Source organism: Nannospalax galili, unplaced genomic scaffold (assembly GCF_000622305.1).
Source record: "Nannospalax galili isolate Female #2095 unplaced genomic scaffold, S.galili_v1.0 scaffold293, whole genome shotgun sequence".
Classification (NCBI taxonomy): domain Eukaryota; kingdom Metazoa; phylum Chordata; class Mammalia; order Rodentia; family Spalacidae; genus Nannospalax; species Nannospalax galili.
The window spans coordinates 9767152-9783688 of record NW_008337147.1 but is presented as its reverse complement, the minus strand read 5'-3'; the positions used below and the strand labels follow the sequence as shown (position 1 = coordinate 9783688).

At 36.9% G+C, this 16537-nt stretch overlaps 1 pseudogene; it reads right to left on the bottom strand.

Moving 5' to 3' along the window:
* Positions 1 to 13606: 13606 nt before the first annotated feature.
* Positions 13607 to 15802, bottom strand: LOC103733453 (annotated as a pseudogene).
* Positions 15803 to 16537: the final 735 nt, after the last annotated feature.

The window sequence follows — 16537 nt, the reverse complement described above, 5'->3', positions numbered from 1 at the left end:
TGGTCCAATTGTATGTCCTTAAACACCCAAAAGGGAAGTATAACCAAAGATTAAAGGGGCCAATATAATTTCATAAGAGCATACATATATAACTAAAAGCTACTTGACAAACAGCAAAGCCAGACAGGCAATACCTTCAGTCGAGTTGTTGGACAGGATGGATAAAGGCTCTTCCAGACAGTTCCAAGATACTATTGGGAAAATGAACTGCAGACCCCAATTCTATCCAAAGGAATATTGACAAGAGATTGCCGTAGATGAGGAACAGCTGATACTCCTGGGTGACTAGATTTACCAGTAGGGCAGATGGGGGGAATGGATGGGGGTGCTGACAGCACAGTGGACAGTGGCAGGGATGACAGAGTATGGAGGCTCTAGTGGGAGAGGAAGTCTGTCTACCTGACGAGTTTGTATTCATGCTCAGATGCCGAGGAGCTCAGAAGGTGGGCGACTGTGACCAGTAATAGTCATGTATATAGAGATTAGAAATGCATGTGAAAACGTCTCAATGTCAATAGGCTTGGAATGAATTTTTCTGTATGAAACTGTGTGTTTTGACAACGAAGTGGAGATCTTTTTTGAACGTTGGATCCTCACTTAATTTTATGTATTATAGAGTTTATAATGAGTTAAAGATTATATAAGCGTAATAAAGAGATCCCCCTGCTTCTGCCACCTAAGTGCTTGGATTAAAGGTGTGTGCCACTATGCCCAGCTTCTTTTGTAAAAAGATTTGTTTTGACAGCCTCCAGTGTCCTGGTATCAGCACCTTTCCTGATTCCCAGGAGCCCTCTGGGCCTGGTCCTGCCCTCACCTCCCTTTGCTTCTCTGGGCTGTATAGCCTCCAGCGTCCTGGTGCCAGGACGTTTTCTGGGGTTTATACTCAATTCAATATTGTATAACTGTATCAGTTCAACTGTGAACCTAAAAACTTACAGCCACTTTTGAAAGAGATGTATCTATCCTTGCTCTGGAATGTGTTACTGAATATGTTAAAGCTGTAATGAAATGCTTCTAAAAAATAACTTGAAAATAAAATTTGAAAATTAAAAAAAAAGCGGACAGAAATGAATGCATACATGTTCTTGCGCTAGCTTGCTTGCACTCAGCTCAAGTTTTCCACTTTTATGCAGATTAGAGTACCCTACATGGGGAGCAGTGCCACTCACAGGAGGCTAGATCTTCCCACAGCTATTTACTTACACAATCCTCCCACTGACATGCCTACAAGCTCACCCAATGTAGACTCCCTCCTTGATTTTCTTTAACCAGATGATTCCATTTTGGGTCAAGTTGACAAAGCTGGCCATCATGTACATCCTATAAGGGGAGACTGAAATTCTCTGAAGTCCCTGCTTTCTACTTCCTGACTCACATCAATTATTGTATAAATAGTTCTAGAAAGAGACACTTATATAGAGAAGGTTTAAAGAGTAAAAAATGTAGGAAACGTGAAATTTGCTGATGAATTTTTCTTTTTATGTTTATTCCTTTCAATACATAAACTTCCATAGCTTTGAAAATAAATAAACTAGCACTCAGACTGTTAAATTTGTAATATTTTAAGGTTTAATCTTGCTGAATTATCAATATTTCAAAATTATTTTCATAATTATATGAATATTTAGTCCTATAGACATGTGCTTTACTTGATGATTCATAACTCCATTTAAACATCAACATAATTTGTTTATAATTTCTTAGACCTGTATCCATTAAAGTATAAATGGATTGAATTTTTGGTAGATTCATATACCTATGAATTCTCCACTAATATCCAGATGCAAAACTTTTCTATCACTCCAAAGATGTCACGTGTCTGTCTGCTGCCTGTGTCTGCCACTGGCTATATTCCAGCATGTATTTGCTCTCGGTGATTATCCATTGGTCTGATTTATACCATTGTATTGGACGAATCTTCAGTGTATATCATTGTATTTCATTCCGGAGTCTATTTCTTTTTACTATTGAGAAGCATTCCAATGTGAGAATGTCACATCTTTGTTAGACTGTTCACCTCTGGATGGACATTTCGCTATTCTAGGTTGGGACTAATATGAACGGTGTCACCCATATTAGTGACATTAGTTCCAGTCTAGGAAAAGTATTTGAAAGATAAATATGCTCTACACATTTCTTCTTACCTGTTGGCTAACATTTTTCTAGCATGTTGTGTTAATGTTTACAACAAATAAAAATGATCATTTTTCCTTGTTGTTTTGAAATGGGGTCTCCCTGTAGCCCCAGCTGGCCTGGAACTGGCTATGTAGGCCAAGCTGAACTTGATCTCACAGAGAGCTACCCATCTTTGCCTCCTGAGTGCTGGGATTACATGTACCACCAAGCCTAGCTCTAAAAATTGTTTTTTAACGTGAAATTATTTCTAAACAAAAATTTTAAATTTGACAAATTCCAATTTGAACATTTTGTATAGATTGTGTGTTTCTGTCTGGTTTAAATATTTTTTGTCTATTTTCAGTGGATTTTTTTTCCCTCTAGAATTTTGGTATTCTAACCTTCTATTTCAGCATACAATTGATTTATAGCTAATTTTTGTGTATGGCATGCAAAAATTTAAATGCTCAGTTTTCTCCTCCAATGAGTTCTTGATCCTCTAACATAACTATTAAAACATGTTTCTTTATTCATCGAATTGTCTTGAAATTTTTGTAGCAAAACCTCTACTAATGTGTGAGTAGGTCTGCTTGTGGATCTCTAGTCTGTTTTATTCTTCTTTATGTCTGTTCATTCACCAATGCCCCATTTTCTTAACACAAATTTGATAGTGTAAGACTTCAGAGCAGGATATTTTACAACATTATTCTTCCATTTCAAAGTTGGTGATTCTAGGCCACTAGCAGCTTCATAAATTAATACTGTGTCTTTGGAATTACATTGTGATTATAGTTACAGAAGGATTACTTCCTTAGTGATACTGAGTCTTCTAATCATGGTATCCTTGACGGAAATCTATAGTTTCTCTCACTAGGGTTTTATATTTTCAGTGTAAATATCTTGTATATTTCTTAAATTTATCTTTTTATTTTAGGTTTTCTGATGGTACTATAGATTTTATTTTCTTCTCATATATAAAAGTATAATTCAGCAATTATATTGACTTTGTGTGTTTCAGTACCAATAAATACATTGATTGATTCTAGTAGTTTTGTTAATTTCCTTTTGATTTTCTGTGTAAACAATCTTGCTATATTGGTGCTTTCCTTTTCAAATGTTCTGTGATTTCTTTATTTTTCATGTCTTAATGGCTTCAAGTATAATAATGAAAATAATTAATGAGAACTCTCATCTTGGTCATCAACTTTATTTTTCAGAAAAAATTAATAGATCTCAGTATTAAGGCTCTCCAAAGAAGTTGAACTAATATATAAAGATACATGATAAACACACACACACAAACACATATACACACACACATACATGTACATATTAACAAAATATAAACATCCTATGTATAGTTGTAAAATTTCTGTAATCTATGTAATTATAATCATAATGATGATATTATACAGACATAATGAATTGACTCAACAGATTATGAAGGTTATCAAATTGAAATTTGGCAGGATGGGTCACCAGGCTGGATCCCCAGGATACAAAGTGCTGGAGTTACAGTACTTAGAATTTCCTGCAGTGAGAAGGTAGGTAGACTCTTAGATGTAGGAAAGCTGATTTTCGAGGCTGTGCCCAAAGGCAATCTGTTGTAGAACAAGTGGAAGCAGATACTGCGGATGAAGTCTGAAGGTAACACTGGCAATTCCCTTCTTGCTGGGGGAGGCTGATAAATTTGCTCTCTTCTGGCCTTCAAGTGGCTGAAATAGGCAATCCATGTGGAAAGCAATTTGCTCTACCCAGTGTCCACCAGTTTAAATGTGAGTTTCCTCCCAAAATACTCAGAACAATGTTTGATTAATTGTTTGGACGCTTCATGACCCAGGCAAGCTGATGTATAAAATTATTATAAATATTACTAGAAACAATATTAGCTGGAGGCCTTTTAGGGTGCCCATTCATCAGAGAAAAGAAGTTTCTTTTTACCACCGAGAGAGAAAAGCTTTTGCCATGAACGGATGTTGAATGTCATCAAATGCTTTTTCTTCCTGTCTTGAAAGGATTACACAATTTTTATGCCTCATTCCAATATGAATTAGACTGATTGATTTTGAACATTTATAAATTTGCATTCCTGGAATAAACCCTGTGTGGCTATGGTCAGTTATTTCAAACACATTTATGTATTGCACTTGCTATTATTTTGTTGTGACTTCTGTTTCTATCCTGAATTGTATTGCTTCTTTCTTTTTCCATAACTTTTGTCTTCAGGTTTTGACATTAGTTGTTATAATTATTTAAAACTGTTAGGAAATGCCTTCTCTTTCTCTTTTCAGTTAGTGTATATGTCTAACTCCCTTTATGTTTCACAGGTTTTTATTAAGGAAATTCCTTGTCACAAAACTTTCTTCAAGGGTAAATTTTTAAGAAGAAATTTTATTCATCATTTATTTAGCTCTTACTTTTTGGCAATCGTTTTTTATATCTTATGTGAGTTATTTTACTAAACACCAGTTTGGATTTTCTATTTCATTTTCACCATAATTTGGGTTGGGTTTCTTTAAATAATTTGTTCACTTCATATAAGTTCTTGATTTTCTGTCTTTTTTAAAAAAGATATCTTTATTTATGTGTTTATGTATTTGTCTGCATGACTTTATATATACCATGTGAGTCTAGTAGCCCTCAAAAGCCAGAAGAAAAGAGTAGATTCCCTGGAACTAGAGTTACAGGTAGTTGTTAGCCACCGTGTGGATGCTGGGAATGAAACCTGGGCCCTCTGTAAGAGCAGCAAGTGCTTTTAATTGCTTAGCCACTCTCCAGCCCCAGTTCTTGATTTTTCTTGGTATACCCATTTATAAATGTTTATGATAGAATTTATCACACACATTATCATTGCTATCCTTTAGGCTATATTCATTTTTCTAAATTATTTTTTACCCTACTAAAGCTGTTACCATTTTAAAGCATGCTCACTGATAAATGTCTAATGACTTTATTGGATTTAAGAATCCTTAAAAGCCTTCCTCGTAATACTTTTATGAAAACTTTACAAGATTACACAAGGTGGGTAACAATACTCTTATGGCTGTTTTATAACCATTCCTAAAATTCTAACACTTAGAAGAATCACACATATAAACACAAAATGTTAATAATTAAAAAGAAGATTGCAGGTCATTTCATGTGAACTTGTCCCATTGGTTCTCTCACTGAAATTGTACTCTGTTCTTGTCAAACATGTTGTAAGCTTAATTAATATACCTAGCCCAGTAGGTTTAAAATAAAGTTGTCCATTTTTGGTTTGGATATACAGAGAGGACAATGTGATTCACAACAAAATTGTTATTTCAACCTATCATAGCTGTATTTTGTAAACAAATTAATATTAATGAATGTACTGGGAAATGTAAAATTCTTTATGTTTTTTTAAAGCTATAGCTATCTTTAGACCATTACTGACTCACTAAGTTGGGTTAAGACAGGTTCTTATTCCAGTTTCCACAGCTGCAACAGAATACCATGAACTGGGAACATTACAAACAACCAAGTTTTATTTGTCTCATTTTTTTTAGGAGGTTGCCCTGGCATATGGAGAAGACCTCTTTCTACTGTGATTCGTGGGTACCATGCAAGACAGAGAAAGTGAAAGGGAAGCAAAAGCCCTTTCATCAGTCCTATACTCCAATGAGGTGGCACTGATCCATTCCAAGGGCAGAGCCCTTGGGAGCTAAAAGACTACACTCTTCTATACCATTACAGTGACAAATTCAACTTCAGTTTCAGTTACATGTATCACACCTACTTTCATTTCTAAGTGGATAAAGATAAAAATTCAAGGCCAGCCTGGTCCACATAGTGAGTTCCAGGACAGTTGGGCTACAGGGAGACCCTGTCTCAAAAAGACCAAAAAAAAAAAAAAAATAGATAAAAGTTTTGAAAAATGTTAGTCACATACACAAGTAGAATTCTAAGGAAAGTTTTCATAAAGATCCTTCACCCATGAAAATTTACCCAATTAAATCAGCAAATACCATAACCATGTCAGAGACACGTAAATAAGGAAGTCACTATCAGAACATTTGCACGGATAAGGAGGTTCTTCACTAGTATTCTCTTTTCCCCTTTCCTTATGAAAACCAGAAAATAGACCTAAATATTCTTACTTTTTTCCTTCTCCTGATCAAGAAAAACATGAAATTACCAATGACTGTTTCCTAGTCCTACAAAAGGTATGCAGCAATAGGGTACTCCTGTCCCAGAAAAATGCCTGTCGTCTGAGGACAGTTTCTTGAAAGCTTCACTAGATCGAATCTTTGTATAACAGAAATGGCTCTTTTCCATTTTTTCTTTTCTTTCTCTTTACCCTCCTCTTCCTCCTCCTGTTCTTCCCCTTTTGACAAAATCTTGCTGTGTGTCACAGGTTGGCCTCAAATTCTAGATCCTCCTGCCTCCACCCAACCCTTCCTGAGTGCTGATATTGTACCTGGCATCACTATGCTTGGAATCCTTCCAATTATGGTCTGTGGAAATAAATACTAAAAATTTGTTCTTGAATTTTTGCATGGATATGTGTTTTCATTTTTCTTGGACACCTGTCTAGAAATGAAATTGCCAAGCCTCACAGAAAATTTATGATTAACTTTACAAGGAACTGAAAATCTACTTTCAAAAGAGCCTGTTCCATTTTACATCTCACAAGCAATGTCTGAGATTTCCATTTGTTTTTTCTCCTCCCCAGGATCTGCTATTGTTCTTTCTTTTTTTTTTTCAATTGTAGACATCACAATGGGTGTGAGATAGTATTTCACTATGATTTTTCTTTTTTTTTTATGTTTCTTTAATGGTGTTGTGTGACATTACTCCTGGCAGACAGGAATAAATTCTTCTTGCCCCAGATAGGGAAGCAATGACAGACAAAGTAGTGATACCACCAAAGTCCAATTTGGTGAACCGATGTGTTTATTGGAGTTACCTAGGGGTATACGGATGAGTTACATGCTACTTACAGGGGTATAGTTGACTCAAGGGCAGTTGCATTACCGAAAGCCCACATGAACATTAGTGGCAGCTCATGAGAGCTGAAACCCTGGAACTCTGTGCAAGACTTGCAGAAGTTCTTCCAAGCAGCTAGGCTGGTCAGAATCACTACATTGTGATCACCCCCAACCCCCCCATAGCAGTTTACTGCTTCCACAACCCTAAGGAGGGGCCCTTGTTACTATTTTATTCTATTCTAAAAGTAGAATTTGATTTTTCATGATGTCATCATTAGTAAAAAGGATTAAATTTTTAAAAATTCCAATTTAGCTTGTTTGGTCTTTTATAGCATATAAATTTGGTATGATTTCTCACCAAAGATACCATAAACATATTGCAGATTAAAAGAACAAAAAAATGAGTCCTTTGTTTACTTCCAATTCTTTTATTGCTTTAGCTCTTACATTTGATAGCTATAATTATATTTTAAATTATTTTTAAGTGGCATATGGAAAGAATTAGAAAATATTCATCTCAATGCAAATGGATATCTAATTTCTGTAACATTGTTTTCTGAAAGAAAACTGTCCATTCTTTCCTCATTTTATTTTCTTGGATGCTTTTCCTAAATTATGTGTTTTTGCATGTATGTTCTTTGTTATATCATTTGATGACAACCAGTCAAGATGTTGAGTACCCTGATATCACCTCAATTACCTTCCTTTTCCCTTAACTCTAATCTAGAAACAACCTATTCACCTCCATAAAAGCAGGCCTTTTATGTGATTTTCCTTAGAACTGATTAAGTAGACAAATGAGTAAACACCTTTCAGGTTAATAAGTTTCTACTTTTGGCAAAACCAAAAATGGAGAGAACATTTGAACTTTTGGTTGTATTTAGGTTGCTTTCAGTAGACTTAAATTTAAAAGACAATGGATTATGCTTCTCTCAATTCAGAACCTGTGCTATTCCTTAGTTACCCTTGCCATTTTTTATTCCCAAGATTAACAAAAATCAAATTGGTTGTCAAATGAACTGAGGCTCAGTTGTGAGTGAGAGTTTTCCAGACCCTTTCAAAGCTTATCAAATTATTCTTTTTAATCACTGTAATAGTATGTTGCCCATGAGAGAGTTTATTGAGTTCCATGGATAGTATCCCTAGGAGAAAATGATAGACCTTGGTAAACATTCTAAGTGTTCCTTCAGCTAAAGTATAAAAGATCAAAGAGAACACATTTTAAAAGGTTTCCTTGCATTCCCATGGTACTGTTTTACAAAAACAAATGAAAAAATTAAGTTCCAATAAGAAACAAACAATTCAACGAAAGGAAACGCTGCCTGTGTTCTCTCCTGTGATTTGGCAGCAGAAGTGGTAAAAAAAAAAGATTGCACATCTTTCCTTTCTGGCTGTACTATTAGAAACAAAGTCCAGTTTGTTTTACACAGATCGTAATCTTAGAAATACAGTTGCCATGTTAGTTGAAATGGTCCAGTCCCTAAAAGCTTGCCATTTATCATCCAAGGAATGTTAGATTTACAGTAAAATCAGCTTTTAAAGTATGAAAGATGTACAGCATCGATTGTGGTGGGAACAGCAAAAAGTCTGCATTTTAAGCAACTTTGTCTGCCTTGAACATCAGCAGATGCCATTGATGAATCCCAAATAGGAAGATGTGAGATTTATCCTCCTCTACGCTCTTCTCTCAGCCAACATTATCCATTCACTCAGGAGCACTTATGTTCCTGGAACAAGAACAACAAAAAGAAAGAGCTCTTGAAATGCCCAGGGAAAAAAAAAAGAAAACCATCACATTTCTGTATTTCATTTATAAGGATTATCCTGACAGATTTATAATATTGTCTTTAATATTATCATAGACTATTCTGCTAGAAAATTCTACTTATATCCAACTAAAATAATTTTCAAAGTTGGTCTCAGTATGGATATATTCCTTTTGATGACAATATCATCCAGTATTTGCAATGAAATGTACAATAAAATAGTTTTGCACAATTATAAAGCATATGATACAAATACTAACTACAGTGATTTTTTTGTTCTTGTGTGTGCACATATGCACAGATGAGTACCTGTGGATGCACATGCATGTCCTTCCAGTTTGTTCTCTGTTGGTGTGATGAACACCATGATGTGAAGCAACTTGGAATAGGCAGACTCATTTCAGCTTACACTTCCAAGTCACAATTTGTCATTAAGGGAAATAAGGACAGAAACTCAAGGAATAAGCGAAGCACGAACCGTTCAAGAACACTGCTTTCTGACTTACTCTCTCACTTGCTCTGTGTTAGCTTTCTTATACAATCAGGGCCCACCTACCAAGGGATATTGCTGCCTACAGAGGGTTGGGGCATCCCACATCAATCATCAATGAAAACAGTTCCTATCAGACATGGCCATAGGCCAATCTGACAGGGGGATGGACCCTCTCACATCAGTCATCAATCAAGACAATTCTTTTCAGATATGGTCACAGGTCAATCTGATCGAGGTCATTCTTCAAATGAGGTTCCCTTTTCCAGGTGACTATAGATAAACAGGACACATGTGGAGATGAAGGGTAAAGTGTCAGCTGTCTTTCTCAATTACTCTCCATCTTATGTTTTTGAGGCAAGGCCTCTCCATGAACCATAAGCTCACTCATTAACCAAGACTAGCTAATAAGAGATCTCTAGCTATCCTTTCTTCACCTTCCTAGAGCTAGAATTACAAGCACTTACCATCATGCCCAGCTTTTTATAAGTGCTTGAGTTCCACATTTAGGTCTTTATGCTTGCATAGAAAGTACCTTACCTACTAAACCACCCCCCATCGACTAAAATACTTAACTAATTTAGTATATTCAAGAATACATATGGAACAGTTATTCCTCTCAGTGTAACTAAATTTAACAAACACATAATGTTATTTATCATAAACATGAAACCATGAAAGTATGAGTAAGATAATTCAAACTAAAATGCAGCCACTTGGACATACCAAAATAAGAGTATAAGTATAGAATTATGTGTTATGTTACATCTCAGTTAGTACATTAAAAACAAAACTCTATAGATATAATGATGTTTTTTTCATATAAATAATAAGAATGCCCTGAAATGTATAATCCAATTGGGAAATTTGAAAAAAACATATTTTTTTTACTGTATTTTTATTGATAGCTAGAGAGGTGGCTCAGTGGTTGAGACCATGCACTGTTATTGTGGAGGACCCAGGTTCTTTTCCTAGTAACCATAACAGGCAGCACACAACTGCTTGTAACATGAGTTCCAAGGGATCTGATGCTCTCTAGCCTCTGTGGAACTTGCTCAGATATGGTGCACATAAAGTCACACCAACACTCGTATATACACCTTTTTTTTTCTTTTTTAAAATTTTTACAAAAACTTTATTGAGAATTTCATACATGCATATAAGGTGTTTTGATCAAATATGTGCCCACTCCCTTGCCTCCCACATTCCCCCCTCTGAATAGGTAACCCTAAAATCTTTTAAGGATTAGATACAAGCACCCAAATACTTTTGACATTTTTGGCCTTGGAACAGAGTATATTGCTAACAGGCCCAAGGACATTTTGACTTTTAGCCAAGACACTGGATACATTTCTTTGGCATCTTTTTACCCTAATTGCCTAGCTAATTCCTACCTCCTAGTCTTATCACAACATCTTCTGATGGGGTTACCCAAATTGCCAACAGGGAATAGGGACACTGAATCCTCTGGCTTCTTCCATGCTGAACAGGGATGCAGGGTGAGGCAATTGGAGTACCCCTTCAGTGGGTCTATCTAAAAGACTCCCAAATTTCATGACTCTTGTCTCTAATGGAAGAAGAAAGTCCTTGAATCGTGAACGGGAGATCTGAAGGAGAAGTAAAGGCAAGAGTAATTAGCATTACAAGTTCTAGACAGGGAACTAGAAAAAAGTCAGAACATAGCAATTTTCAAATGTTCATATGAGAGTCTATTGGAGTTTCCTGACAAGGGATTCCAAAATCATCCCTCTACTGGGTTCTTCCTCATTTTTCTTTTGTCTTCCAAGGCTGGACTTGTTGGCTGGGAAGAGTGGCTGGAGACTCAGGTGAGGGTCCAGTGACCTTGCTTGGCATTCCTTTAATGAATGAGCACAACTGTCAACAAGCCCAATTGTGACTATGTTTAGTGATCAGGCTCAGCCGAAGTCATGATGATGGTAGTTATTTCATGCAGAAAGGGCTGCTGTCTAGCATCATCTTATTAAAAGGACCTGGAATTTAAAAGGATTTGGTGCTAGGAGCCACATATGAGAGAGAACATACATCGTTTGCTTTTCTGATTCTGTTATTTCACTTTGTATAACAGTTTCTAGAGCCATCCACTTACCTGAAAATTTCATTATTTCATCTTTCTTTACTGCTGAATAGAACTCCATTGTGTAAGTATACCACATCTTTGTTAACCACTCTTCAGTTGAAGGCACTTAGGTTGCTTCCATTTCTTAGCTATTGTGAAAAGAGCAGCAACAAACATGGTTATACAAATTAATAAATGAGTAAAACAAGTTTTTCTTTCTTTTTTTCTTTCTTTCTTTCTTTCTTTCTTTTTTTTTTTTTTTTTTTGGCCTTTTGAGACGGGTTCTCCCTATAGCCCCAGCTGTCCTGGAACTCACTATGTGGACCATGCTGGCTTTGAACTCACAAGAGATCCACCTGCCTCTGCCTCCCAAGTACTGGGATTAAATGCATGTGCCACCACCCCCAACCATTTTTCGTTTTTTAAGAGTTCTCCATACTGTTTTCCATAGAGGCTGCATGAGTTTGCAATCCTACCAGCAATGAATGAGTGTACCCCTTTCTCCACATCCTCGCCAGCATTTGGTATCATTTGTTCTCCTGATCCTAGCCAGTCTGATTGGGGTAAGGTAGTAAATACCTTAGGGTGGTTTTAGTTTGCTCTCCCTAATTACTAAGGATGTTGAACACTTTGAGATGTTTCTTAGCCATCTTTATTTCTTCCTTTGAGAACTCTTTGTTTAGATCTTTAGCTCATCTTTTAATTGGATCATTTGGTTTCTCGATTCTTTGATTTTTGAGTTCTTCATATATTCTGGATATTAAATCTCTGTCAGATGTGTCAGTGGTGAAGATTTTTTTCCTGTTCTGTGGGTTTTCTCTTAACTTTTTTGTTTCTTTTGCTCTACAGAAACTTTAGTTTAATGAGGTCCTACTTATTGATTCCTGACCTTAACTCCAAGGAAAGACAGTGTCTTCAACAAATGGTGCTGGCAAAACTGGAGCTCCACCTATAGAAGATCCTTCATTTTTAGATCCTTTATTTTTCACCTTGCACAAAAGTTAACTCTAAATGGATCAAAGACTGCAATGTGAAACTGGAAACCTTGAAACTCTTAGAAGAAAATATTGGCAGTAACTTACAAGATAGAGGTGCAGGAAAGGATTTTCTAAACCATGCACATACTTTTAAAAAAATGAATAAAAACAGATTTTGGTCTTTTTGAAACAGGGTCTCCTTGCAGCCTCAGCTGACCTGGCACTCACTATGTAGCCTGAGCTGGCCTCCACCTCACAGAAATTCACCTTCCTCTGTCTTCTGAGTGCTGGAACTAAAGGTGCACAACACTATAATTGGTACACAAAAAACTTTCAAGAAGAATATTTATAACAAAATGTGAAAAAATAGATTGATGAATTAACACGTTATTAGCTGGTGGATTTAGAATTAGAAACACGCAGAGAAATATATTAGAAGGAAACCAACAAACAAAAATAACAGGTGATCACACTGGGTGGTGAAATCAAGAGGAATTTTAATGATTATTATGGGATGTCGTTCAGTTTTTTTCTTCTGATTTTTGTATGCTGCAATATATCATAGATACAAAAAAAAGTTGCCATTTGGTATCTAAAGCCACAACAGTTAAAAAGAATGGCAATGCACAGTGAAACAGATGGGTCATAGAGAAGATTAAATATTCTGTGGTCTTTCCCTTTAAAATGTAAATATCACTTATTAATCTGAGCATATGATGATTATTTATGCCAGGAATCAACAAGAAATTTCAGTTTCAAGAGAGTAAACTACTAGATACTTGTAAGGCACTAGACAATTATAAGGAAACAAAACTGAAGTAACTTTATCTGCTACATAGAAAACATATATGTAACTTACATATATATGTGCATTTATACATGTGCATTCACAAATGTATGTGACTAGAGTAGTCAGCCCTCCATGTCTGAGGTTTCTGTGTCTATGAGTATAACCAACCATGGAAGTTAAATGTTTGAAAAAAAATTTCACTGGTACTGCGCATATGCAAAATTTCTTGACATTATTTGGTTTCTTTTACAGGGACTGCAGTAGACTTTAATGATGGTATTCAAGAGAGTAGGACTCTCTAAGACCCTCCCCTTCTTCTGGGAGGGTCTAGTTTGGAAATTTTGAAGGGAGATACTTAGTGTGTTGAGGGCTGAGTTGGGGCAGGGAAACAGTCCCTCCAGCTGACGGCCTCTCTCCTTCTCTTGCTGGGGTGAGTGGTTCAGGGTTTCTTACTCCTGGGGGCAATGTGGACCATGAGGTCTACCACCCTGTTGCTGTAGCCAAATTTGCTGTTGTACCAGGAAATGAGCATGACAAAGCAGTTATTGATGCCAGCCCAGGCATGAAAGGTAGAAAAATGGGGATCACTGTTGAAGTCACAGGAGACTACCTGGTCCTCAGTATATCCCAGGATGCCCTTCAGGGGGCCCTCAGATGCCTGCTTCACCACTTTCTTGATGTCATCATATTTAGCAGCTTTCTCCAGGCAGCAGGTCAGATCCATGACAGACACGTTGGGCACAGGAACACAGAAGGTCATGCCAGTGAATTTCCCATTCAGCTCTGGGATGACCTTGCCCAAAGCCTTGGAGCTGTGATGGCATGGAATGTGGTGTTGAGTCCCTCAATGATGCCAAAGTTGTATGGATGACCTCAATCGGGGGCTAAGCAATTGGCGGTGCAAGAGGCATTGCTGAAAATCTTGAGGGAGTTGTCATGTTTCTCATGATTCACACCCATCACAAACATGGGGACATCAGCTGAAGGAGCAGAGATGACAACCCTCTTGTCTTCACCCTTCAAGTGGACCCTGGCCTTCTCCATAGTAGTGAAGACCCTAGTACAATCCACAACATACTCAGCACCAGAATCACTGCATTTGATGTTGGGTGGATCTCACTCCTGGAAGATGAATATGGCTTTCCCATTGATGACAAGTTTCCCATTCTCAGCCTTGATTGTACAATTAAATTGCCATGGATGGAATCATACTGGAACATGTAGACCATGTAGTTGAGGTCAATGAAAGGGTCATTGATGGCAACAATATCCACTCTGCCAGAGTTAAATGTAGCCCTTGTGACCAAGCACCCTATACAGCTAAATGCAGTCACTCCAACCTCTCTATCCTGTCTCAGGGTCAAGACTGTCACTGCACAAGAAGATGTGGCTGTCTATAGAATGGGGAATAGCAGAAGGCCTTAACATTATTTTTAATCCATACTATAGAATAGTTATGCAACATTTACATCATGTTATTGTGTTATAAACTGGAGGTGAGTTATAGCATATGATAGCAAGTAAGTAGACTGAAGCAAATACTGCACCAGTTTATATAAGAGACTACAACATTTGTATGTTGGTATGTATGAGTATTTGTTATAATTTGAATCAGGAATGTCTTGTGTTTTAATGCTTGTTCCCAAGATTGCAGCACTGTTACAACTGCCATGTGGCCTTTAGGAGGGGAGATCTGGATGACAGAAGATTGTTCCAAAGAGTGGACCTATGAATATTAGACCTATTTTTATTCTGGCCTTGTAGCTACTATGTGGATAAGCCACTGAATGACATGCCTGCCACCTCTGATGGAGCCTCTGTGCCATCTTCCTTGTTATGATGAACTGAAATCCCACAGAAACTCTGAGCCAAAACAAAATTTTTCTACCTTAAGTTATTTTCCATATATTTTGGTCACAATAATGTAAAAGTAATTAAAACAGGGTCTTAGAACTGATTCTATATATAGAGTTGAGTAAGTAAAGAATTCTGATAGCCAATCTTAGCTGATTTTAAAAAATCAGTTTGTATCTGAAGAATTTAGGAGAATAAATTTTCATATTAAATGGTACAAATTCCATTTTTAGGAAGATGATCACATGAGGAACAATTTGCAAAGCACTGATGATAAAGTGGGTAATTTCTGCCCTAGATTGACTTCCAGAAAATTAAGATGCCTTCTATTTCCACTAAAAACAGCATGTTTAGACTTTTCTTTTTAGTTTACCTCAGAAAACATTTTGGGGGGTAGTTACCTATTATTTCTTACTTAGCTCTCTTTTTCAATTGACGTTTAAATTTTTTTATTAATTCTTTGAGAATTTCATACAATGTATTTTGATTTTGTTAAGTCTAATTTGTGGTCCCAGAATTCGTTTGGATGTAGGTCCATTCCTTGGAGCCTGGTTAACCTATCCAGTGACCCTTAAACAAAACTGACTCTCCTCCTTGCAGTTGTTAGTTGCCAATGGTTCATCAGCTAGAGTCAAGGCTTCTTGCTCCCTACCCCATCCATGCTGGACATTTGTTTGACATGAACTCGAACAGGGCTTGTGCTGTCACACCCTCTGTGGATTTGTTTGTTCAGCTTCCATGGTGTGTCCAGACAAGACATTTCCTTGTATTCATCTGTCATCTCTGGCTTTTATAATCTTTTTTACTTCCTCCTCCATAATTCCCAAGTCTTGGGAGGAAAGAGTGTGATATAGGTGTCTCATTAGTGCTGGGTACTCCACAGTATCTTATTCTCTGCACCTTGATCAGTTGTGGGTTACTGTATTAATTGCTACCTACTGCAAGAAGAAGCTTCTCTGGTGAGAGCTGAAAATGTACTAATCTATAGGTACAGAGGTAAGTTGTTAGTAGTCCATACAAGCAGAATTATAATACATTCTCTCCTATAGCCTGGAATCTGTTTAATCACAGGTTCTTGGCCCACATGACAGCATCAGGTATGGGGTCTATCTTGTGAAGCAGTCCTTATAACATTCATGCCACTATTGTACCAGTAGGCATACTTTGCCAGGCCAGTCGTTACTGTAGCTCATAGGGTTTACAGCTAGGTAAGGTTGACAATAACTTTATTCTTTTGGTTGTATGCATAGAACCTTCCAGCATTATTAAATCTAGCTAGTAGAGATGAAGCTCTGAGATCAGTATCAGTTTCATTTCTTCATTTGGTCATACAACTCACATATTTAGTGTCTTCATCAATAAGGTCTTACCACCAAGTTTAGGTGGGTAATCAAGAGCAATGGCAATAGCCAGTATTGTTTGAGTTTCTCTTGGATTGCCTCGTCAAGAACTCTAAAGGGGGAGTCAACCATGCTTACCTCCCTCATGATGCTGGGTTTTTGTCTGTCCTGAACTT